A 27,343-nucleotide genomic window follows, 5' to 3' on the forward strand; every position below is an offset into this window, starting at 1 on the left:
TGGCTACCTATGAAGCAGGCAGCTGGCCCTCACTAGATATCAAATCTGCTAGCTCCTTTGTCTTGGACTTTGCATCCTCCAGAACTGTGAGAAATAAATCCCTGTTGTTTACAAAAAATAAAAATAATAATAAAAAAATAAAAATAAATAAATATACTTTATTGATGTTTTTATAAAGATAGTAAGGGAAAGGGATAGAGAGTTAGAAACATTGATGAGAGAGAAACAGCAATCAGCTGCCTCCTGCACACCTCCTACTAGGGATGTGCTCGCAACCAAGGTACATGTCATTGATCAGAATCGAACCTGGGTCCAATGCTCTATCCACTGAGCCTAACTGGTTAGGGCTAAATGTTTTTTTATTAATAGATTTATAACATTCATTTTCTACTCATCAAGGAATTATTCTGAGTCAAAGGAACATGATCTTGAGGGGGTCTTTATAATATGAGGTTTGCTTTATTGCACTAGTAGAATATCAGGCTCCAGTCAGAAAATATTTTTATAATTTAAAATAATGGAAGTGGAAAATAAGTCATAATTCTTAGTGTTCTTTGTAACATTTTATGTTTGTAATTTAGAAGCCCTTACTGGCTAAATTCTGTGGTATTACTGCTAAGAATTTACTGAAATTTAATGTCTTAATTTCAAATCCATGTAATACTTAGTACATTAGAGCTAATGACTGCTGCCCTTCCCTTTTACATTGTGACTTAATTCAGAATTATTTTCCAACTCCACTTTTATATACACCCAAAGTCACTTAGGATTGTGTGTGCTATGTAAGCCCATTGGCTCACTGTAAGCCTGCAGAAGGGGATAAATATTTATTTCAGCTGCTTACCTTTGATCTAAGCCAGCGATTTTCAAACAGTGTGCCATGGGACACTGGTGAGCCATAATAATTTTTAAAATATGCAATATCTGACTATTTATTCAAGGGCATTGACCTCTTTTCCCTTTGATTGTCAAATAAAAAAAAATACAACAGCTATCACACTAACTGTCCAATGTGAATAAATAAAAATTACACCTATTTTTTTTTTTATCAAAACTGCAAAAAGTATATTTTTTGGTGTGCCACAGAATTTTAGTAATTAGCTTATGTGTGTCATAAGACGAAAACAGTTGAAAATCATTGGTCTAAACAAATTTGGCATTGTTGCAACAAGATAACTTCAGGGACTTAGAAAACAGTTCTTTCCTTGCCTAATTCATAATTTTTAAAAAAAGTCTCCCATTGTTTATAAAGTTAGCAGGAAAGCAGACATCCTGATCCCAAGGGCTGATGATTATGGACTTCCTGTCTGAAGACAGACTCAGTAACCAGTCATGTTTAGCTAAAAACAGCTCAGAGTAACAGCACCAATAGAAATTCTCCCCTCCCCCATGTAATTATTCCTGTTCTTCTTCTCATAAAAACCCCTTATTTTACCCTGTAAATGAGATTCTTTATCTTTCTACCTAAATATGTATATCCCAAATTGCAATCCTTTGATTTCAAATAAATTCTTTGCCTCAAAATGGATTCTTTTTTTTTTTTTTTTTAGGTTGATAATAAGAAATACTATGTATTTGGTCTTTCTCACATTTCTGATATTGAGCTCCTAAAACCCTTGGAATTTCTTAAGTTAGGAGAGCAGGGAAAGTGTTTTTTGTTATGTTAATGAGAAAGCACCCAAGGGTTGGGGGCTGGTTGCCAGGGGAGCCAACGGTGTGATTAGAAGGTTGGAGCTATCAGTCCCACTCCCCAACCTTGTGGGAGGGGAGAGGGACTAAGGATTGAATTCAACAACAGTGGCCGATGATTTAATCAATTATATCCCTGCCAGAAGCTCAGTGCATGAAATCCGTGCACAGGGAGGGAGGGTGGTATCCCGGCCTGTGCACTCTAGCAGTTTGGGAGCCCACAGGGGATGTCCGCCTGACAGCTTAGGCCCACTCCCTGTGGGGCAGTCAGACATTGTCAGTGCTGCCGCAGAGGCGGGAACAGCTCCCGCCATCGCCACTGTGCTCACCAGCCTTGAGCCTGGCTCAGGGCTTCTGGCTGAGCTGTGCTTCCCCCTGTGGGAGCGCACTGACCACCAGGGGGCAGCTCCTGCACTGAGCGTGGTGGTCAGTGCAAGTCATAGTGACCAGTCATTACACCGCTTGGTCAATTTGCATATTAGCCTTTTATTATATAGGATAATGAGGCCTCTATAAAACACAAAAGGAGAGGGCTCAGAGAACTTCTGGTTGGTGGACAGGTAGAGATTCCAGGAGAGTGATGTATCTGAAGAGGGCATGGAAGCTTCGAGATCTTTCACAATACTTCATCTTATACATCTCTTCCATCTAGCCATGCCACGGGTTATATCCTTTATAATAAACTATTGATCTAGTGAATAACATATTTCTATGAGTTCTATGACCCACTAGCAAATTAATTAAACCCAAAGAGGGGGTTGTTGGAACTTCTGGTTTATTGAAAGCACAGGTGGCAATCTGGACTTATGACTGGCATCTGAAGTGGATGGTGGACAGTCTTGTAGGACTGAACCCTTTACCTGTGGAATCTGCTGACCCTTCTTTCTGCATGAGTACTTCCCTGTTCCATCCTCTGGGCAGGTAGATGTCTGGACTGAGTCGAACTGTAAGCCATCTAGTTGTGGGAAAACAATTGGAATTGGTACCATAACCCTTTGTTTCTTCATTGCTCTTGACCGTTTTTCTATTGTGTTGTCAAATTTTTATCTTATTTCAAGTAGTGCTTTGTATGTATGCATTATGTATGTGATATTAATAATTTGTAATATTAGTAGAAAATCCTTTTTTCAATTTGCCATTTTTCATTTATTTTTTAAAATAAAATTTACATTCAATATTATTTTATAGCCATTAATTTCAAGCCATTTTTTACTTTAACTATGGTGATTTTTTTGCTACACTGCATTAATTTCTTTCTTTTTTTTTTTTTAACATAATTGAGTCTATCAAATTTTAAATTGCTTCTGGTTTGAATCCTCATCAAGCAAAATGCTGGCTTTTGTTATAATGTATACATATTTTATCATGTTAAAGAAGTACTCACCTGCCCTGGCTTGTGGCTCAGTTGGTTGGGTCCAAAGTTATGGGTTCAATCCCCGGTCAGGACACTTATGAAATTCAACCAATGAATGCACAAATAAGTGGAACAACAAATTGATGTCTTCTCTCTCTCTCTCTAAAATCAATTAAAATTTTTTATTTAAAAAAGCACTCATTTATTCTTATTTTGTGTGTTTTTTATAAGACTGTGAATCTATAAGCATTTTAATAAATACCAACCACAATAAAACTATTCTTCTGACCTATCTGTCCTCCCAAACTCCAGTCTCTTGCTGATGTGCCAGAAGACAGAGAAGGAAGTGCCCAAAGGTCAGCTCCCAGAGCACAGCGTGGGAGAGAGAAGGATAGAAGGCAGATCTGGAAGAGCAGACATGGTATATCCAATGCAGAAGCCAATAACAGGTAACAAGGCAGCCTCTCCATTCGTTGAAAACAAATACAATAGATTATTATAGATGGCAAAAGCAATTTTCTTGGAGTAGCATCACTTTTGTGTATAAGAAATGTGGGGTCTCCGTTTTAGGCCTTTTTACATTTTGGAAAGCTGCTCATACTGACCCTTTCTACATCTAATGTTAACAGGCCCACGGATTGCATTTCCTGGACAGGACTGAGCTTTTGAATGTAGATTCCCTCTACACCCCCCCTGCCCCCCCCCCAATATCTAGTACCCGATTAAAAAAAAACTTGCCACTCCTTCCTCAGACCTAAAAATAATGTTCTAGTATGACGAGTATTAGATGATCAGATGTCAGCATCGGAACCAGACACTGTATCTTTGGGAAAGAATCCAGCAGAATATGCCCTTGTTACTGACACCTTGGCCAGCCTCCACGGGCGTCCTGTCCAGGCCTACCTCAGATGCCTCACACCTCAGCAGGCCTGGCTTGGAGGAAAGATATTTCACGTGACTGAACCACAGGATGCCCTCTTGGAGGGGCTGGTTCTTCCCTTCTGTTAAACTTGTGGAGACTGTTCCAAAGTCCACAGCAAGCCTGGCCTTCTACTATACAGCCTGTATATAATGGGAGACACTGCAGGTCATGGGGTTGCCAGAGAAAATAGAGGATGCCCAGTTAAATTTGAATTTCAGAGAATCAATGAATAATGTTTAGTATAATTACTTCACCAACATTGCAAGGGACATCCTTACATCAAAAATTTATTCATTGTTTATAGGAAGTTCAAATTCAACTGTTCATCCCATATATATATTTTTTAAAATAAATCTGGCAACCCTCATCAAAGAGCTGCTCCTAAAATAATTCTCCACTATGCTTCCTACTCCCTCCTCCAATTTCAAAACCCCTTCACTGGAATTAGGTTCACTAAAGTGATAAGACGACCGAGAAGGGGTGTTAAGATTTACTTTTGAGGCCTCTGCTTCTGACTTTAACTTCCATTGGCAGTGATTAATTTATCTGACCAGTCACTTGGTTCGGGGACTAAGAAGGACATTTCCGTGGTAGTTGAGAACAAGGGTGGATCATGAAAATGCTCAGTTCCAGCAGGGGTGTGGAGGGGAGGCTGGGTGAAGCTTAAAGGAATGCATGCAGGAAAGGGAATGGTGAAGAGCACTTGTACCATGTGACAGTTTTGCCTGACTGGCATCTTGGCACCATTCCCTCCTCATTCTCCCTTTTCCTCCCTTCCTTATTCAACCCATGCTTATCCCCAGGTGCCGGGCATGAGCTAGAGGCTGGGTCTCCGCAGAACAGGAAGCAGGAGGTCTAGCGGAGGAAACAACTGCCAAGCAACCAAGGGCTGGGGGCAACATAGACGAGGAGGAGAAATAAAACCAAAACATATTTTAAAATTAGAAAACACTTAAGGAAAAAAGTCCAAAGTTAGCCAAGAATGACCGCTTATTGCCGAATTCAAAACCTCTAAATGACAAACTTCTGAAGGAGGAAGTGATGGGAGCACGGGGCACCCTGCTGACCCTTCTTTCTGCCCGAGCACTTCTCCATTCCAGCCTCTGAGCAGCACAGGGAGCAGAGACAGACAGCAGCAGCCCGCTGCGCGAAGCCTCTGAACCGCACAGCCGCAGCCGTGGCTGACACAGTGGCCCTGTCTCAATGAAGTGAATAAACCAGGTCACAGACTTGGTTTGATGTAAGGTGTCTATTTAGGTCCTTTGCCCATTTTTCTTCTTTTCCTTTTCTGAGACTGACTCCATCTAACCAGCTTTCCCTGAGGCTGTGGCCCGAGAGGCAGAGGGCAGGCAGTCAGGAGGCAGACCAAGCTTTCCCTCACATGGTGCTTCCAGGTGGCCTCCTATTCATGCTTGGAGACTGATCGTTCGGGGGAGCCAGCCTTGATTAAGCTGTGAGATGTAAATGTGTGTACGGCTATTTCCTCACCGAGGGTTTTGAGCTGCATAGAGCATTCTTGAGGCCCTGCTGCAAGGCCCTGCCCACGTCCAGCCTGTGAAGAAAAACAGAAGGCTCCAACCAAGTAGAGTGGTCAACTCATCCTGGTTTGTCCAGGACTTTCCCGGTTTCAGCACCTAAGTCCATACCCCAGGACTCCCATAATCCCAGGTAAACTGGGGCGATCGGTGAACCATAATCAAGATGCCAAGTCTTGGGTACCTGAATGTCAGTTTCCTCAGCTGTATAATGCATGAATTGGCCAACACAGTTTCTCACATAACTGCCCCATCTAACAGTTTGTGATTTACCCTCATACTCCCAAACAAAATTCACTAGATACAAGTCCCGAGTTCACTTAATCTGATGATAAACTAATCATTGGTGTGTTCACAGGAAAGGTTGATAGGGTTTGCAGACAACGTGTAACAACGGCTCTGGGAGGAAGGCCTGAATAGTGGGAGTTCAGCTGGGAAGATGGGGTGTGAGGCTCTGTGCCATCCTGAGAGGAAGATATTTTGGGGCAGGTGGGTGTGGAGGCAGCCAGTCTGAGAGAGCTGGGTTGGTGGGCTGGTTTCAGCTGCACAGCAGGAACAGTAGCCACAGGCAGGGCAGTCTTATCTGACTTGAGCCAACTTTCACACTATGATGTAAATCAAGTCTGGTAGTTGAAATCAGACTGAAGAAGAAGGGAAGTAATCTACTAATAGCATTATTTATTTATTTTTTATTTATTTCTAAATTTAAGTTCTTTATTGTTTAATATATTACATAAGTCTCCCCTTTTCCCCCATTGACCTCTCTCCAGCTTCCCCCAACCCCTGGCACATGCCCTTCCCCCACCCCCCTCTCTGTGTCCATTGGTTATGCTCATATGCATGCATACAAGTCCTTTGGTTGTTCTCTTACTACCTTGAACCCTGCCTTCCCTCATAGGTTGGACAGTTTATTTGATGCTTCTATGACTTTGGTTCTATTTTTGTTCATCAGTTTATGTTTTTCATTGTATTCCACAAATGAGTGAGACCATGTGATATTTATCTTTCTCTGACTAGCTTATTTCACTTAGCATAATGCTCTCCAGTTCCATCCATGGTGTTGTAAATACTAAGAATTCCTTCTTTTTTATAGCAGTATAATATTTCATTGTGTAGATGTACCACAGTTTTCTAATCCACTTATCTGGTGACGGGCACTTAGGCTGTTTCTAAATCTTAACTATTGTAAATTGTGCTGATATGAACATAAGGGTATTTATATCCTTTCTGATTGGTGTTTCTGTTTTCTTGGGATATATTCCTAGAAATTGTATTACCTGGTCAAATGGAAGTTCCATTTTTAATTTTTGAGGAAACACCATACTGTTCTCCACAATGGCTGCACCAGTCCGCATTTTCACCAGCAGTGCAAGAGGGTTCCTTTTTCTCCACATCCTCTCCAGCACTTGTCGTTTGTTGATTTATTGCTGATAGACATTCTGACAGGTGTGAGATGGTACCTCACTGTTGTTTTGATTTGTATCTCTTGGATGATTAGTGATTTTGAGCATGTTTTCATATTTGAAAGATGTCTATTTAGGTCCTTTGCCCATTTTTATTTTGTTTTATTGTTTATCTTCCTTTTGTTAAATTGTAGGTGTTTCCTATAAAATTTGGAGATTAAAGCATCCATCATAAAACTACTAGACTTAATAAATGAATTTGGTAGTGTAGCAGGAAACAAAATTAATACCCAGAAACCTATGGCTTTTTTTATATACCAATAATGAACTCACATAAAGAGAAACAAACAAACAAACAAAAAACCAATCAACCAACCATTCAACCAAAGAAACAACCAAAAAAACCCAAAAATAATTCCATTTACCATTGCAACACAAAAATTAAGGTACCTAACAGTGTACGCAAGAGTAATTTGGAGTTTGTGCCAATTCTAGGCAGTCTATATATAAAAAAAAATTAAGGTACCTAGGAATAAATTTAACCAGGAAGTTAAGTATCTGTACTGATAAAATTACAGAATGTTGAAAAAAGAGATAGAGGAAGACATAAACAAATGAAAGGATATTTTGTGTTCATGGATTAGTAGAATCAGCATTATTAAAATGTCCATCTTACCCAAAGCAATCTATAGATTCAATGCAACTCCTGTTCAAATACCAACAACATACTTCAAATATCTAGAACAAATCTCCAAAAATTCATCTGGAACAAGAAAAGATCCCAAATAGCTGCAGCAATTTTGAGAAAGAAAAAGTTGAAGGGATCACAATACCAGATATCAAGCTATATTACAAAGCCTCTGCTCTCAAAAATGTCTGGTACTGGCACTAGAACAGGTATATGGACCAATGGAACAGAAATCGACCCTAATCATTATGCCCAATTCATATTTTACAAGGGAGGCAAGAGCATACAATGGAGTCAAGATGTCTCTTCAATAAATGGTGTTGGGAAAATTGGACAGATACATGCAAACTAGACCACCAACTTACACCATCCACAAAAAATAAACTCAAAATGGATAAAGGACTTAAACGTAAGATGGGAAACCATAAAAATCTTGAAGAAGCCATTGGCAGCAAAATATCAGACATTGTCCTAGCAATATCTTTACTGATATAGCTCCGAGGGCAATGGAAACTAAGGAGAAAAAGAACAAATGGAACTACATCAAAATAAAAAGCTTCTGCACAGCAAAAGAAACTATTAACAAAACAAGAAAGCCCATTGCATGGGAGAACATATTTGCCAATGTTATTAATTTATTTTTAAATGCATTTGCTCCAAGCCCTGGTCTGTCACCTGAAATATAGATACACAGTTATCATTTTGGGGTAGTTCAAACTCTGGAATTAGCACCTACTCACTCTGTGATATTGGGCAAGTATTAGGTGGCCTCACATAAACTTTCTGATATTAGGCCTTCTTTTTTTGACCTGCAAAAACAGGAATGCTGCATGGTTAAGCCTGATAACTCATTCTCTCTTTTCCCTGAAATGCAGATAGGCACCAACCTACCTGAGGAGGACCACAGGGGACCAGAACAGGCCAACGCACATTCCCTGTCAGTGGTGTGGCTGCCTCCTCTGCCACCATAGGCAGAGAAGCACAAGGACCCACCAGCTGAACATCCAGATGCTTCCAGGATGTGGGAAACTGACAAACCAAAGTGGATCAGACACCTTAGCTGAATGTAGAATTTCTTTCCAATCCCAGGATTAGAAAAGAAGAATAAGGCCTTTGACTCATTGCCACAGATTTTTCAGGTTGTCCTGAGAACTGAAGATTTTGTTTTTCCTCTCAGTTCCAGAGCATAGCAGAGGGCTTTTATGATGGGGTTTTGCTCTAACAAACCTGGGCCCCATCTTTAGCTTTATATCTGTGTTTATAGCAACCACACAACGTGTCTCTCTTATTCAATTTAAAGATATACCCACCCACACGTGCACATACTTGCGAAGCAAATATAAAACAAATTAGATAACCTCATCATTATCAGAGTACAAAAAAGTTACACTGGATTTTTCTCTCTCATTAATGAACAGGAAGCAATGAAAAGAGAGGAAATGTAAAAACAGTTTGCTGTGGTATTAGCATTATAATTAAATAAGATTATTAACTTAAGTAAATTCCCTTGGTTTTTTATATCTTGAGGAATCCAGGAATCCAAGAAATAGCTTTCTTACGTACAACTAGGAAGTACACCTTTAAGTCTCTTAATATGTTTCTTCCGTATAACACTCCTGTGTCTTGCCTGTTCTTTTCTAGTTCATTCTTTTGGCGCTGAAGCAATCTGTTCACAGAAGAAAACACCACAATCCTTAATTCAAATGATAGCTGGGAAAGTCTTTGGACTCCAAGGCCAGCACTTCCCTACTATGAAGATCCCAAAGATATGATGTCAGAAATCTAAAAAAAGAAAACAGAAGAGAGGAAAAGAAAAGAAAAAAGAAAATAACCTTGAAACTGGCTTAGTGTAAATTATCTCCCAAGCTGGACTCTTTCAAATGTGAGAAAGTTCAATGCTCAGCGTGTATTAACAAATGGTGTTTACAACAGAAATGCCAGGCTGTGCCTAATAATGGCTTTGCTCTTTGAATTAATTCCTTCCTGGTGACAAAGACAGAGCTCACAAACTACTGGGTATGGCTAGGCAGGGCATTTTTGTTTGGCTTGGCTCTCTTGAATGAGTAGAAAAGACTTGGTTAGACACCTGGTATTTTGTGGCCAGTAATTATAATACAATTGTTACTGTGCGTTACCGAAACTTCATTTTTTGACCAAAAGCCAACTGTATTCTTTAAAGCAAACTTCTTTTGAAAGATTAGAGTGCTTTGAAATGATTTTAAAATCCAATCCACTTTGAAAAAACCTAAGAAAGTCAGGTTTTTTTTTTCAAGCGATGTTTTGCTTAAATGCAGGATCTCTTTGCCTGTTGTTTGGCCTGAGCTCCTTCAGCTCTTACAAGCAGTGCATAATCTTAAGCAGTATACACACACACACACACACACACACACACACACACACACACTAGGGGCCCAGTGCATGAAATTCATGCATGGGGCAGGGGGTTACCTCAGCCCAGCCTGCACCCTTTCCAATCAAACATCCTCTCACAATCTGGGACTGCTGGCTCCTAACCGCTCATCTGCCTGCCTGCCTGGTCTCCCCTAACTACCTCTGCCTACCTGCCTGATTACCCCCTAACTGCCCTCCCCTGCCAGCCTGATTTTGCCCCCAACTGCTCTGCTCTGCTCTGCTGGCCTGATATCGCCCCTAAATGCCCTCTCCTGCTGGCCTGATCTCACCCTCCCCCGCCATGGTCCTGTGCTGCTGGCCTGATCTCGACCCCAACTGCCCTCCCCTGCAGGTTTGGTTGCCCCCAACTGCCAGCCACTGCCAGCCTGATTGCCTCTAACGTCCTCTGCCTCGGCTCCCACCACAATGGCTTTGTCCAGAAGGAAGCTGGACATCTGGAAGATGGCTGGTTGACCCAGTCTAATTAGCCCAGTCTAATATTATCCTTTTAGTAGTATAGATAGATTACGTAGGATAGAATTGTTTAAATGTGGGGGGAGGGGAAAGCCTTTTTCATCATGAGGAGATGCTCTTGGCAGACAAAAATACATAGTCCCTTTATCTGGACTGATAGCCAGCCATATGCACTATACTGCCAAACCAGTCATTAAAAAATTGATGCTTCCTTACACCTTACACCAAATAGCTGTTGCCTTTAAAACCCCTCTTCAGCCCCCACCTTAGGTTCTGCCTTTGCAGTTCACCCAGATTAGGTACTGATTGGTCAGTTTCTGTGCCAGTCAGCTTCAAAAGATCCACCTCCTAGGCAGCCATTGGCTCCTCACACTTCACTCAGATTTGGTACTGATTGATTGGTTTCTATGCCAGTCAGCGTCAAAAGCTCCACCCCAGGGGTCTTCAAACTACAGCCTGCGGGCCACATGCGGCCCGCCGAGGAGTCTGATCCGGCCCGCCAGGTTTTTTGGGCAGTGAGCGCAGCCGAGGTGTTACAGTAGGAATTAGTAGTTCATATAGTCCGGCCCTCCAGCTCTCTGAGGGACCGTGATCTGGCCCCCACTTTAAAAAGTTTGAGGACCCCTGGACTAGGCAATAAGGAAACCCATACTGTAGGGAACACCATCATCCCAAAACATCTCAAAGCAGTACGCAGTGCAGGTTTGTTCCTGCTCCCTCCATTCCCAAAACACAGCTGCAGCTTAACTTCTGTTCCAGCCACCAGAGCTGCACTCAGACCAAAACCTCACTGCAGCCCTGGAGACTGTCCAGCTGCAGACAGCAGGACAGTGATGCTTTCTCCAGAAACCACACTTCCTTTGTCTAGGACTGGCAAGGAAACCCTGTTATCTTTGAGGCCCTGGGCTTCAAATATCCTCTGTGGCATGCCTGGTCACCATCCCCTCTGTGGGTAAAGCTTTTTTCTAACACCTTTGGACCTGTGGGTAGCATCTTTAGGGAGGGCTGACTACTTCTTTCCTTAACAAGAATTACCTCCTTTGGACCAGTTAGCTGGCTTTGATCCCTGGTGGAGAATCCTGCCCAGTGGGCATGCCGACTTGGGGGACTGGTCACACAGGACAAAGGAAGAAACATGAATACAATGGGAAATCTGTCAACAAAATGGAATAAAGTCTTCCTCCCAATGAAGACCGGTAAGTGCAACTGTATAAATTTGAATAAATGGTGCTGACTTTCAGAAAAAAGAAGGAATTAATATATTTTCTCTAGATATTATTATTATTATTATTATTATTCTGAGAATTGACTACCTGAAGAGTAAAGATACTTTGTTTCTAATTGTTGCTTTCAGAGAATTGGTAACCTGAAGAATTTACTTTGACTGCTTCTAATTGCTGCTTTCTAAAATAAATGCTTTAAAAATAATATTACCACTATGTGCTTAATGTAGTACACTTGCCAAGTACAGAAAGGTATATAAAATGTTTTAATAACATCTATCATCTTCTGCCTTTTGATACAGTTAGCCATGTACATGTCTCTCTCTCCTCTACATTATATGTTTCTTGAGGAAAGAAATCATAGCATCTGTGTAGCTCATTACACCCAGACACAGAGCCTTGAATACAGGAGAGCACAGTAAATGTTTATGAAATGAAGGCCATTCAATTAATTTAGGAAAAGTGATGTTTTCACCTACCTTTGTGGACCAGAGTCTCCAAAGTTGAAAACAAAATAAAAAAAATACCTGCAATCAAGATGACCTATAGCTGGCAGGAGTGGTGCCTGATTGTGGATTCTGCAGCCAGACAGATGTGGTCTGGAACTCATCCCTGATCTTATTAGTGGTGTGGACATAGCCAGGTTATTTCAATGCTCTGAATCTCTGGGGCCCCCACTCTTGAACCCAAGATGATGAAATGATTGATACCTGAAATATTGATGCCTGGAACTGTCCCAATTCTAGCACTGAAAATTCCACACCCTGGGAAACTCCTCAATCTTAGGTGAATTAGAAACACAGATCATCCCACAGAGAAGTGGGACAAATCACACACTGGCTCTTGAAGCTTCTATTTGAAAGCAAAACACAACACTTCTGCTCATTTCAATGACTCAGGCAAGTCACATGGCCACAAAGAACTACAAGAAGTAGGGACAAGTCATCCCAACTATATCCAAGGGAAGGGACCTAAGTTATTTATTTGCCAGCTCCAATGACTACCACACCTGTTTTCTCCCTCCTGTCCCATCTGGGTTTATAGACCCTCAGGTGACTTTCAGCTCTAGCACCTGCTCCTAGAACATTTATTGTCAATGGACTTCTGTTCCCCCTGCTACACTCTAAGAACAGCATTGGCAAGTAGATGCTAAAGACAGTATCAGCTTCTCCTTCAATGAGATCCATTCATTCATTTATCGATTAGTGAGTTCATTTATTAGACAAATGCTGACTGAACCCCTGTTGTGCTGGAGATGTGCTATGCAATATTATGTAATCTTCAATACAATATATTTATAATCCCAAGAAATAGTGAGCTGGTAAGATTAGACTTTTACTGTGCTGTATATAGATCTCATTTCCTCTATTAAATTATTTTATATTTTCTCTTCTGCTTCTCAACATTCACTAAATAGACTGAATTTAGAAGCCTAACGTAAGTTATATTATTAAAGTGCTCAAACTAATAAGCTGAAACCTCCTTAGCCAAAGAGCACTGCTGGGTTTGGGGAATGGGATGAAACTTAAAACTGGGAAGTTGTGGTGTTCTTTCATATTTGATGGTCCCTGTAGTTTGATTTTATGCCATAGGTGTGCCATTAGCCATTTGCAGATACAAGTAGCTGCTTCCAAAGGTCTAGGTCATAGTGTCTCACTCATCTGTGGAACATTGAAAAGCCCATGCCCAGGCCACATCCTGAGCCAATTAAATCAGAATTTCTGGAGTGGGGTGAGACTCAGGCATTATTTTTTTAATGCTTCCCAGGTGAAGCCATTGGTTCTCACACTTTAACATGCATCAGAATCACATGGAGGGCTTGTTAAAACACAGCTCTCTGGCCCCGGCCAGGTGGCTCAGTTGGCTGGGTGTCATCCCATGCACCAAAAGATTACTGATTCAATTACCCGCAGGGCACAAGTCCAGGTTGCAGGCTAGGTCGCTGATCAATGCTTGGGCTCTCACATTGATGGTTCTCTCTCTCCCTCTCCCTTCCTCTCTCTCTAAAAATAAATTTTAAAATATTAAAAAAACAAAACAAAAAACCCACAGATCTCTGAGTTCCATCCCCAGAGTTGTGACTTAATTAGTCTGGGGCAGGGTCTGAGAATATGCATTTCTAACAAGTTCTCAGATGATAATGTTGCTGCTGGTCTGGAGACCATATTTTGAGAAGCACTGGTCTTGGAGATGTCCAGTATCCTTAAAAAATGAATAGAATAGTGACAGGGAGGTCTATTCTTTATTTTTATGATCTCTGGAGGAGTATATAGTATGATAGTATGCTATATATTTTGCAATCTTTTAAAAAATATACCTAGCTATGCAAATTGTTTTTCACTTAAGACTATATCTTTTAAAAATACATTTTTATTGACTTTAGAGAGGGAGAGAAAGATAGAAACATCAGTCATGTGAGAGAATCATTGATCAGCTGCCTCCTGCACACCCAAACTGAGAATCAAGCCCTCAACCTGGGCATGTGCCCTGACTGGGAATTGAACCGTGACCTCCTGGTTCATAGGTTGATGCTCAACCACCCAGCCACACCAACCAGGCAAGACTATAACTTAAGACTATATTTTTACTTAAGACTATATATATATATATTTCCTACGAATGCATATGAACTTGCATTATTCTTTTTCATGAGTCTGTATCACCCCATTGCAACTGTGTAGCATAAGTTGTTTAACTAGTTTCCTATAAGTGAGTTTACTTTTTTCTTTTGCATTCAGACAGCAAGACAAACAGCTCTATGAAATTTTTGGATCAAGATTATGTCAAATTTCCATTTTGATCCAAACTTCCAAACTCCCTGGAAATTTCTAAGAATCAGTACAGTAGCAAGGGTTCTGCTGCCAGGCTGCCTGGGGTCAGCTAGTGGCTTAGCCACTTACTAGCTCTGTAACCTGGGGCAAGTTATATTCAACCTCCCTATGCCTTGGTTTTCTCAACCGTAAATAGGTGAGACTAATAACTCTTTGCTCACTGGGTTGTTTTGAGGACTAAATAAGAGACTACATATGAAACAGTACAACACCTGACACATAGCAAGTCCTTGGCAACTGACACAAAACAGAAAACAAAAAGACAGGACCAGACAAGTACCCCTGAGACAACGGTGGTGACCCAGATGATCCCCTCTCGATTTGGGCCTCTGCTTCCACGTAGCACGGATGGTTCCCAATGACCCCTACATTCAGGCTACACGGCTATGCTGTGCTGATGGGGCTTGTGTTACAGGCAGGGTATGCCTAAGGGGTCTGGCACCTGCACTAGAACCGATGTGACTTCCCTGAGGCTCAGGCCCTTGCCTTTGCCTTCGGTCCTATCACAAGAACTGAACAGACTAAGTGGGGATTCTAACACTAGAACCTTCAAATGAGTGATGTGCCAAGAATGAGACTTAATGCTGACCACAGGTATAGGAGGCTTACCTGGAGAAGCTGAAAGAAAAGCGACTTGCCTAAGATTACACAAAAGGAAATGGTGGAGGTGGAATTAGTCCAGGAGAAAGCATTGCTTTCCATTGTGCAAAGAGTCTCCAGGTCTCCCTGATGAAAGGAATGGTGTTGCCCAGGGAAAGAAATGATGACGATGATGATGGACTAGGATAAGAATGGCTAATTAACATCCCTTGAACACCATGGATCAGTTGCTGCACTTAGCACTTTATATGGATTATTTTACTTAATTCTCATGACCCCATAGCTGTGCCAGCTACCCTTCTAAGCACTTTACACACTCAGATTCATTTCATTCTCACAATCCCACAAGGTAGGTACTAATATTATCACCACTGTACAGGTGATGAATGAGGGACAGCTAACTTACAAAAAGTCAATGAGTAGTGGGTTCACAGTTCTGACCCAGATATCATTGTCCTTTTGGTTGGATTTTTTATTTTTAAAATTATTTGGTAATTAAAAATTTTTTCCCCCAAACGATAAAAGAAAGTTTATTTAGAAAGTCACACAGGGAGAAATGATCCGTTGAAGAAATTGGCTCAGGAAACAAGTTAAAGAGGCAAAAGAAGGGCCTTCGGAGCTTGGGAGAAAGAGAGAGAAGCAAGGAAAACATCCCCTGGAAAGGCGCGAGTGTGCTCCCTAGGAAAAGCTGCCTCTTGTTGGATTTTTAAAATTTCAGGTGGAGGAGGTTGCATTAAGCACACTGTTTAGTCCATAGGACCCTCTCTTCATTGGTCACTGCAAGGCTCTTCTTTGGTTTTATCTGTCTTTTATCTACCTGCCTACCTATCATCTCCTCCCATTCTGCTCCCTCCCTCTGGAACAGTGGTTCCCAATTTGGGACACTCCCCTCCCCCACAGGAGGGCAATTTGATTTTTAACAGGGGGCAATTTTAGAATGAGTTATTAACAGAGATTTTTTTTGTTGCATTTTTTATGGTTCTAGGGGCCTCATATACAGTATATAAATATATATGGTGACATATCTATGCATTTCAGTTCTCTATTTTATGTTTTAAACTTTATTTGCTATTTTTCATATTACTTCATATTATTATTTTAAAATAATTTCTTAGTAATTTCTTTCTCAGTACTTCAACTGTCCTTTTGTTCTTTTACTTTTCTCTTTCATGGATGCCATGTTCTTTGGGAGCTTGTTTAGACCAAGTTAGAGGCCTTTTAGGCTTCCTCCATGTGAATAGGAGTTCACTTTTTGAATAAAAAGAATTATATGTCACAGGGGGGCATCAGGATTTTAGAGATGCTTAGGTGGGGCATGGCCAAAAAAAGGTTGGGAACCACTGCTCTAGAAGCAACCATTCTGCTGTACTTAATTAAATGTACATCTTGTTGTTTCTGTGCGTTGTTGTAAAATCTATGCTGTAACAGGTTGTGTGTTGTGTTGTGTTGTGTTGTGTGCAGTTTCTTATCCAGTCTTCCAAGGGCAGCAAAGGCCTGTGTTAAGCTGCTATAGGCTGCCCGAAAATGCTTGCCCTACTGTTCTAGAAAAGTTAACTCTCATACTGCCCTCAATCTAGATGTGCGTGGAGCCAGCAAGTGAGTCTGAGGGCATGGAAATCATGTGGTCTTAGTTCCATTTACAACTAACACATTTGTTAGTTGTAAATGGAACTAATGGGTTAATATAGTTACAGTAGATCTCGAAAGGTCAGCAACATGAAAGGATAAGCTAGTCCAAGGACTGGTTGGAAGTCTGGCCTCACATTCATCCGCTCTTCTAAACCCAGGTCACCCCAAATAATAATTCACCATGTAAACACGATAGGCTTGCCATAAAACATGGCTTTAGGAAAACTCCCCTTGACTTCCACTTCCAAGCAGATCAGTACGCCAGGCCTCTGCAGAGGACTGGGTCCATAAACACTGGAGCTTTAGCAAAGCACCTAACTCACATACCCAAGTCAGTTCCCAATGATTAAGAAAACAACGTTCTAAAGCTAGAGATGTAATTAAATCTGTATAAATCATGCCATATAGTCATCCCAAACTCAGACCCATTTGAGGGCAGGAGCACCTCCACCATTTCCTAGTGTTCAGAATGCTCTTTTCTCTCAAGGTCCACACTTCAGCTGCCTCCTGGACAACACTGCCTGGTGCCTTGCTGCTCTAAACTCAACAAATGAACTCACTGAGTTTCTCCCTCTCCCTCCAGGCTTGCTAGATCCTTACATTTATTTGTTCATTCATTCATTCATTCATTTCATTTCATTTATTTATTTTTAAAAAATATTTTTATTGATTTCTGAGATGAAGGGAGAGGGAGAGAGGCATAGAAACATCAATGATAAGAGAGAATCATTGATCAGCTGCCTCTGAAACCTGGGCATGTGCCCTTGACCAGAATTGAACCTGGGACCCTTTAGTCTGCAGGCCAGCACTCTGATCCAAACAGGATAGGGCTAGATCCTTACTTTTATCTTTTCACTCCCCCAAGCCAGAGATTCCTCCCTTTGTCTTGTCTTCTGCATGCGATACATGTCAATATCAGTAAGTTCTAACCACCCAGTATCTCATATCTCTTTTCTCTCTCAGTGCTCACCACCTTTGCCTTTATTATTCTCACCATATAAATGAGTTAGTATGTTAGCACTCAGCAAATGGCAGCTATTGACATCATAGCCAGCTCTCTTCTTTTAATCAGTGTCACACATGGTTGCCAACTCATGAAAGCATGGTTGTAAGCATGCCACTTTCCCGCTCAGAAACCTCCCGTGGCTTCCAAATTCCATTGCACATAACTTGCACCTATTGTTACAGTAAAATTTTCAACATTCATTTCCCTTCATGTGCCCTTCGCACCAGCTAAACCGAATCATTATCTCTGCTGCAAGCGCTCCACACCTTCTCACCTCCTTTTCCATCACCACTGTGTACAGTAACCTCTGTTCTCCCAGCTCTCCATTTTCAAATACTACTTATTCTTCAAAACTCAATTGCCAAGCCATTTTCATAAAGCCAGCAATGAATGCTCTGCCCTGCCCTGCCCCCATAATTGGAAGTCATTGCTCCAGCCTTTGAGTTTTCATAGCTTTATTTATTTATTTATTTATTTATTAATTATTGATATTTTACAGAGAGGAAAGGAGAGGGATAGAGAGCTAGAAACATCGACCAGCTGCCTCCTGCATACCCCCTATCAGGGATGTGCCCGCAACCACTGTACATGCCCTTGACCGGAATTGAACCTGGGACCCTTCAGTCCGCAGGCCGACGCTCTATCCACTGAGCCAAACCGGTTTCGGCGAGTTTTCATAGCTTTTTCTAGACCTCTCCTACAATACCAAACATTTCCTTTGTGTATTAGATTTAAAAAAAAATAACAATAGGCAATCCTTTGTTAAAATGTTAATGCTCTTCATTTAATCCTCCTAATATCTCCATAAGAGATATTATCCCCATTTTGTAGATTAGGAAACTGAGACATGGAGAGGTTAAATAATTTATCCAAGAATGCTTAAGCGGTCAGGCCAGGGTTCAAACGAACAGAGCTTACACTTCGTAACCACGACTACACAAGACAATAGACAAGGAGCTCCTGGATAGCAAAATCCTTGTATGCTCCATCCTTGCAGGTCACAAAGTACATAATGCCAAAGTACATAATGACACTTTAAAGAATCTCAGTAAAAAGAGGTACAGATTTAGTCATAAATTCATGACTATTCTATGGTGTTTGATGCATATACTGTGGTTCCTTTTTCCTACTGCTCCCCTTCCCTGTTTCTTTCTTTTTTGCCCGTTCCCCTCAGCCTGTGATGAAGACAATAGTTATCAGGAAGGGCCGAAGGGCCTCTTTCTACTCTAAGGAGAAGTTGGAGGGGGTCTTCTAGGGAGTAGAGGCTTCCTGAGTAGCATTCAGGCAGCAGCCTTCTTCAGCTGACTAATGCTCTGCATTTTTAACATCAGGTCATTCCAGAGAACAAACCTTTTGAAATAAACACAGGGGAATGGACCTTTATCATCTCCAGATGGACAGAGCAGCCTTGGAAGATGTAGAAACAATTCTGGTATGCCTGGATCACACATCTGTTATCTTCCAAAGGGAAAGAAAGATCTTCTCACTTTGAAGTGGTACCTTGTGTTAATTAAAAAGCCAACTTGGACTAAATTCTGAAGATTAAACCTTTCCAGATCCAGATTTTTCCGATTTGCTTTTTTATTTAACTTTGTTTCCCCTCCCCCCCTTTAAAATAAGATATTGGATTGGGTAGTGTTAACATAAAAAAAAAGCATTCAAACATCTAAAAAAAATTTTTTTTGTATGTGTGTGTGTGTGTGTGTGTGTGTGTGTGTGCGAGTTTATTTAAGCCAAATTGTCGACAATTGCCAGGAAACAGAATCTTGAGCAGAATCCCGGGAGCATTATCCCAATCTCAAGAGTATTAGGATAATGCTCCAGAGAGTGACATTTATATTATTTATTTTTTTAAATGTCACTCTATTATTGTTTTTTTTTACAGAGAGGAAGGGAGGGGGACAGAAAGCCAGAAACATCGATGAGAGAGAAACATCGATCAGCTGCTTCCTGCACCCCCCCACTGAGGATGTGCCCGCAACCAAGGTACATGTCCTTGACTGGGACCCCTCAGTCCACAGGCCGACGCTCTATCCACTGAGCCAAACTGGTTTTGGCCAGAGAATGACATTTTAATGAGTGTCACACATGGTTTTATACATTACAATCAAAGGATGCGTAAATGGGTTACATGAAATCCACTGGTGATAGGTTAGGGAGGCGGGAGAAAGAAAATTGGGGAAACCTCTGGGATTGGATAAATAGCAAAAGGCTAGACACATACTTCTTTTACTTAAGGGGGTACAGGAGAATTAACAGTCAACAATTAACATGATAACAATAACAATGAAGGAATTTATGGTGCATTTGGTTGTGCCCTGAGAGATCAGGAAAAAGGAAAGTTACAAGTTATACTGACATTTCACAGGTATGTTATCTTAGATGCAATAAAACAATAGGCTGTTAAAGTAAGAGTGACCTTTGTCAAGGAAGATACTGGCCTAGGACACAACTACCCACTATGAACTGCTTTTAATTAAAGTTTTGATTTCAGCTCATCCTTTGTGGTACTTTAGGTCTTTGAGTCTGCAAGACTGCCATGCTTGTCAGGTTAGCATATGGGCCCCTTTTTTCATCCAGTGGTAGGAACACACACACACACACACACACACACACACACACACACTTGCAAAACTATTGTTTTTGAGTAGTTACCCAAGACTTAGATGTTATTTTATAAAACAAGGATAAAAGTAGAATGTCCCTTAGGGCATTACTGGAAGAGGAAATATGATAAAGCATATCTGAATAATTTTAATTTTTATTATTAGTGGTGGCTGTTTGAGCAGCATTCACATAGAAGGTGCCCAATAAATATTTATTGAATGAACTCCATACTTAGATATTTGGGCTATAACAATATAAAAAATATAATTTCAAAATTGATGGTGCCACCTATTGGTGAAGATATAAAATGATCACTTATGTAATAAGTTACTTCATGTCTCCCAATCATTTGTTATTTATTCCCCCAGAGATTCTAAGAGTTATTTGAGGAGCTGGAAGGAATAGTTTGCTTGGTCCATGCAAACATGAGGCACTAATGTTTTCAATTCAGTTGCTCTTTACTGGGCACTTATTACGGGCATAATAATTTGGAAGATATCAGAGAAGTGACGATATAACTAATGCCTTGCCTTCGAGAGGCATCTTATCTGGCGAAAAGAGAAGACCTACCTCCTGAAAACAATCAGCAAATGCAATGAAACAATAAATAAGTTGACATTATAATGCTCATTCAAAATATATAGTATTTTTATATATTATATGGTAACCATACTTTTTGGACTTCCAGGGCAAAAACATGTCACAATGCCTAGATCTTAGTAGGCAATTGATAAACACTATTGAATAATTGAGGTCTTGGTTGGATACATGTAGCTTATAGAATTTAAAATCCAGACAGGCAAAACAGATCAGGAAATAGGTGTGAACACAGAAAATTTATGGAGGAAGACATTTGAGTTCTGTTTTGGAAAATCCCTCAAGGATTACAGATGAAGCCAACAGTGTAGGAAGACCTCTTCTAGTCTTGGGTTTGTGTTTGAGCTTGGGGTTTTGTAATGTGTTGTGCCAACCCACACTTTTTTCTTATTCAATGACTGAGTTTTTACTCAATCCTGGTGAAGTCCAAAAGTAAAGGAGAAGTTGGCAATAGGGGGTACGTGCAAGACTGTAAACACACATTTTACTCCTGAAGTCTGGTGCACAGGAGTAATATCTGAGTATGTAAGTGGCCTACAAAAGTTGTTTCTCTCTTCAACAAACTCCACTATATACTCCAAAGTAATTCTGATCATATTTGACAATATGTATTAAGTCTTAGAATAGTCACATATTTTGGTCCATTACTTTCCCTTCTAAGAAAGTATGCTAAGGAAATAATTAGAAACGTGAACAAATGCTTTCTGGAACAAAAAGAAAAATCCGTATTCAATATGGAAACAGTTGAGTATTTTGCTTTCAATGAGCATCTATAGAGAAGAAAACGATAAACTTTTTTTTTTTTTTTTTTTTTTTTTTGCTATAGAGATGAGACAATTCTCACATGCTATTAAAAAATATGGCACAAATGTGTATATGTAGGTGATGCCTAAATAAAAGGATTATGGGTTGTTTTGATTTTATTCTAGTATAAGAAAGTCTTTGAAATTCAGAGGATAAAATTTAGTTTATCCATTCTGGTATTTCTCCTTTCACTGTTTTTGATTAGACTATTTTACAACTTCGTAGGAAAAAAGTTAACATATAGAAAATGAATAGTCCTAGCCGGTTTGCTCAGTGAATAGAGCGTTGGCCTGCGGACTAAAGAGTCTTGGGCTCAATTCCAGTCAAGGGCACTTGCCTGGGTTGGGGGTTAGATCCTTATTAGGGGGCATGCAGGAAGCAGCCAATCAATAATTCTCTCATCATTGATGTTTCTATCTTTCTCTTCCTCTCCTTTTCTCTCTGAAATCAATAAAAATCTATTAAAAATAAATAAAACAAAATAAAAAGAAAATGGATAGTAATGGACAGTTTCCTGTCCATAGCTATATAAATGATTCCTATTAATACATATACATGAATTTTGTCTGGTAGATAATATAAATCTCCATAAATCAAATCCATTTGAACTGGCTATAACATCTTACTGGTTCCCTCATTAATTAATGAGTTAAAAAAATCTTTGATATGTTTTCATTTGCTATTTAAATGAGTCATAATTTTACCCTTTTTGAAAGTTTTCCTTTAATACTCTATACTTCCTATATTCTGAATTTTCTACAGTAAATTCATTTGAATGGCTAACTTTTTCATTGATTTTTTTTTTTTTTTTGAGAGAGAGAGAAAGGGAGAGGGTGAAAGAAAAGGAAACATTGATATGAGAGTTGAACGTAGATCAGCTGCCTTCTGCATGCCTCCTGCTAGGGATCAAGTCTGCAACCCAGGCATGTGCCCTGATCTGGAATTGAACCAGCAATCTTTTGGTGCATGGAACCACACAGGCCAGTGCTGTGTTGCTAATTTTTAAATAAACTATTAATTTAAGTACAATATGCATACATACTTAAACTTAAATATAACATGTATGCATACTAAATTAAAAATGCATGTTTTAATTTAGGTAAATCATGCATGCACACATAGGTTTATAGCTCAGTGAATTTTCACAGAATCAATACACCTAGGTAACCAGTCTTCAGATCATGGAACACATTATTACCAACCCAGAAGTTGTCCCTGTGCTTCCTTCCTAGTAACTATCACCTCCCCACCAAATAGGTAAACACTATCCTGATTTCTAACATCAAAGATTCTTTTTTTTTCTTTCTGATTTATACTGTATTTTCTATCCATGGAGTCTTTTGGTGTATACTCATTTGTTCCTGGATTCCTTTATTCATCATGATGTTTGTGAGATTTATCCATGTTGTTGCATAAAGTTTTAGTTCATTCTCATTGCTGTGTAGTATTCCATTATGTGAATAGATTATAATTTATCTATACGATTGTCAGCCGATTTCTCAACAGAAACCATGCAGTCCAGATGAGAATGGCAAGAAATATTCAAGGTGATGAATAGTAAGAACCTACAGCCAAAGATAATCTATCCAGCAAAGCTATCACTCAGAATCGAAGGTCAGATAAAGAGCTTCACTAATAAAAAAAAGCTAAAGGAGTTCATCACCACCAAACCAGAATTATATGAATTGCTGAATTGGAAGAGAAAGTAAATAAAGATAAAAATTATGAACAACAAATACGTAACTATCAACAAGTGAATCTAAAAACCAAGGAAATTAAAAAAAATCTGATGAACAATATTAACTGGTGAATATAATAGAATCAGAGGTATGGAAGGGGAGTGAACTGACGATTCTTGGGGAAAAGGGGAGAGGAGTTATGGGAAGAGACTGAACATAAACTGTGCACCTATCTGTTCTACTGTTGATGGGCATTTCGATTGTTTCTGGTTTTGGGCTGTTATAAATACTGCGCCTATGAATATTTCTGTACATATATTTTGGTGAAAATATGAATACATTTCTGCTGACTATCATAGATATTACCTTAAACTCTGAAAAATAAGCTTCCCATTTTTCTTTACAGAAAATTCTTCTGATTAACACACCATTTTAAAATGTAAATGTATTCCAGAAGGATTAATCCTCATTCATGCCTTATCGTGAATTCTATAATCTGATAATGAGATCAAGAACTAGTTGAGAAGTTTCCACTGGTGCTGAAGGATGTGAGGAAATAATCAGGGGAGGGAAAAGGAGTGGGAGATTTGGATCTGATAGAAGACAGTGAGCATTGGGACATTAGGGGTGGGGCCAGGAAGAAGGCAGGAGATGGGAGATGCACTAACTTTTCCACTCAAGGTCTTGGTTGTTTGCCTTAGCAGAGAATCACTACAATGATTATTGACATGGTTTATTTGTTTTAAGTAGTTTATAGCTGGCAAAGTGCTTTCATTTATTTTACTTAATTTGATTTCATTTTCACAAGAAGGTCGGACTTTTATAGCAGTTCTTATTTTAAATATTTAAAGCTTAAAATTAGACATCATGGTTGGACTGATAGGTAAGGATTCCAATTCCTCCCCATTGAGGTCAAGCTCCATGATCTAAGCACACCTAGTTCATCCTTTCCAGATCAATTTGGTACCTCCCTATCAGTGCCCTTCTCAGGGAAACAAGGAGGAATTAAAAACCAGGAAGAAAAAAAAGAAATAGAATTCTGATATATGCTAAAATACAGAAAAACCTCGAAAATATTATGTTAAGTTAAATAAATAACCACAACAAAAGAATATCAACAACAGAAGCAAAAATAAATAAATAAATAAATAAATAAAAATTAAAATAGGAGGAGCAGAAAATACACCGTCACAATCTATTTTATTATTAAACATTGTAGACTCTAAGGGACATGTCCAAGATCTATCATATGTAATCAAGGGCCAAAAAAAATAGGCCAGACTAGTTGAGGTTACACTTTAGCTTTCTGCTAGAGGGCCCTGTCCCAATGAAGAACGGTGGGGTAGGGTGGAGTGTGTGAGGGTGGTATTAAGATCTAGAATAGGCCCAACTCAGCAGGCTGGTGAGGGTGGGCATGGGAATAATTGTTAGAATGCATCAGAGTTGCGGAGCATAGTCTGGAAGGAAATATTAGATACCTAAAAGTTCTGGGTAAAATGGTGCAATGGACAGAATATCCCAGAAAAGTTATGGTAAGTTTGGGGATGCAGTTGGGTATTGGATAAGTGTTTTAGCAGCATGTCCAAGATCTTAGAGGTGATGAACAAAGAGACCCAGGTTGAGGTGCTGTCAGGCATCTTAGTGGAGCTAAGAAAACAGACCTTTGTCTCAAGATTTTCAGAACTTATATCTGACTTGTAGCTGTTTGAGGTTTCCCAAAATATAGTTCAGCAGTCCTAATTTCAGATGACAGGGAAGGCGGCGGTGGTGCCGGGCTCCGGTGAATGGTCAGGCAGAATGAGATTAACTTGACATCCCGGACAGGTACTCCTCTTTGCCCTTTGCTTTTCAGCGCCCTGAGGAAGGATTAAGGCTGATCCATGCCAACCCTGTCAGTGGGCTCACTCTAGTTTGGCTAGCAAATTGCTGTTGACAGCCACCAGGTGTGTGTTTTCTTAGAGATGGATTCCATGCAAGAAAAATGCAATTCTTGTTGCCAAGGCATTAATTTAACTAGTAAACAAGGTGCAAAATGCTAAAGGGGAACATGATTTTCCCAGGCTTCCCACTTGGGCTTACTGAGAACTGCTTGTCTGCTTCCCACACTTAAAGGCCCAACTACTCTGCTGTACATAGCATGTTTTATCCTTTTTTCCTTAATAAATATTTTAAAGCTTATTCTTATACTTTAGAACGTTCGCCAGCATCATACACCCACAGGGAATCTCTCATTTAATTTGCAGAATAAACGAAGAGTAGAATCCCATTTTAAATCTATAAAAATAAAGGAGCCCAGGAAACTAAATTATCCTTCATCACATAGTAAGATATTAAAAACTGTATCCCTTGTAATGAGGTATCTATCCATGCATCCATCCTCCATAGAGCACATGCAGTCTTGGAGTGTCACTCTCTCCAGATCAGAACCGTTAACCCTAAAACTTGGTCAGGTGACCACCCGGGACAGATTTCCATAGGATTGGACCCCAGGCAGCGTTCAGCTGCATCTTACTCTCTAACTTCTAAAATTGCTAAAGGATTTGCTTATCCCACAGGCCAGAGATAAATGGCCGCTTGCTTGTCCTTTCAGGATTTCAAAATTATTCTTTGGGAGCAGCCCAATCCTCATTCTTCAGGTTTGCAGTCAGAAACGCGGATAAGCTATTTTTCGTGGCGCCTCAGCTGCTTCAGGGTGAAGCTCAACATTTCTTTAAAGCCACGGGTTCCAGAAACGCATTGAAGTGGACGATGAACGCAAACTTCGTACCTTTTATGAGAAGCGAGTCAGTGGTGGGAACAACAAACAAGGTTTCCCCAGGAAGCAGGGTGTCTTGACCCACGGCCGAGTCCACCTGGCGCTGAGTAAGGGGCACTCCTGTTACAGACCGAGGAGGACTGGAGAGAGAAAACGCAAATCTGTTCGGGGTGGTGCATTGTGGATGCCAATCTCAGTGTTCTCAACTTGGTCATTGTAGAAAACGAGGGAGGAAGCCAATCCTGGTCTCACTGACACCACTGTGCCTCGTCGCCTGGGGCCCCAAAGAGCCAGCAGAATCCGCGGACTTTTCAGTCTCTAAAGGAGATGATGTCCACAAATACATTGTGAAGAAGCCTCTAGACAAAGAAGGTAAGAAACTAGGACTAAAGCACCCAAGATTCAGCGTCTTGTTACCCCACGTGCCCTGTGACACAAACGCAGACTTATTGCTCTGAAGAAACAACGTAGTACTAAGAAAAACAAGGAAGAGGACGCAGAATATGCTAAACTTTTGGCTAAGAGAAGGAAGGAGGCCAAAGAAAAACGCAGGAACAGACTGTGAAGAGACTTAGATTTTCGTCTCTGAGAGCCTCTACCTCTGAGACTAGCCAAATGAGATTTTGTAACTATTATAACAACTAAAGGAGAGCAGACAATAGAAAAAAGGAACGTGGATAATTCATCAGAGAATTTCTTTTCTATGTTATCTTCAGTTTTCTGAATCATTTTAAAAATTTATATAATAAAGTAGCAGTGTACTTAATGTTTCTGCTACAAATGGCATTTTCCAAGTATAATTCAAATTCTGAAAATATTTTTTTTTTTTTACTGATGAATATAAATTTGAGCTTCTTAAAAATTTAAAAAGCATTTTATACAAGGAAAAAGAAAAACAATTGGGCTAGTTATTAGTACCACCTGACACAAATTGGAATTTGATAAGGTGTGTTTTTCCCTTACAACTTTGAAAAAGCTTTACTTATTTTTTTGCTGTATCAATTTTATGATTTTAATTTGTTTATTGATTTTTTAAAAAATTCTTCCAGGTTAATTTATTTTGCTTTTTCCTTTTCTAACTTTTTCTTTGAATGCATAACTACTTCATATTAATTTCTTCCTATTTTAGTAATTAAAGTGTTTAAGGTATACCTTT

At 39.9% G+C, this 27,343-nt stretch overlaps 1 pseudogene across 1 annotated transcript; it reads left to right on the plus strand.

Moving 5' to 3' along the window:
- Positions 1 to 25,998: 25,998 nt before the first annotated feature.
- Positions 25,999 to 26,832, plus strand: LOC311626979 (small ribosomal subunit protein eS6-like; annotated as a pseudogene). The gene has a single exon. The product of its transcript is annotated as a small ribosomal subunit protein eS6-like (transcript).
- The last annotated feature ends 511 nt before the right edge of the window (positions 26,833 to 27,343 follow it).

The sequence above is a fragment of the Pipistrellus hanaki genome (assembly GCF_964339955.1).
Source record: "Pipistrellus hanaki genome assembly, chromosome: 8".
Classification (NCBI taxonomy): domain Eukaryota; kingdom Metazoa; phylum Chordata; class Mammalia; order Chiroptera; family Vespertilionidae; genus Pipistrellus; species Pipistrellus hanaki.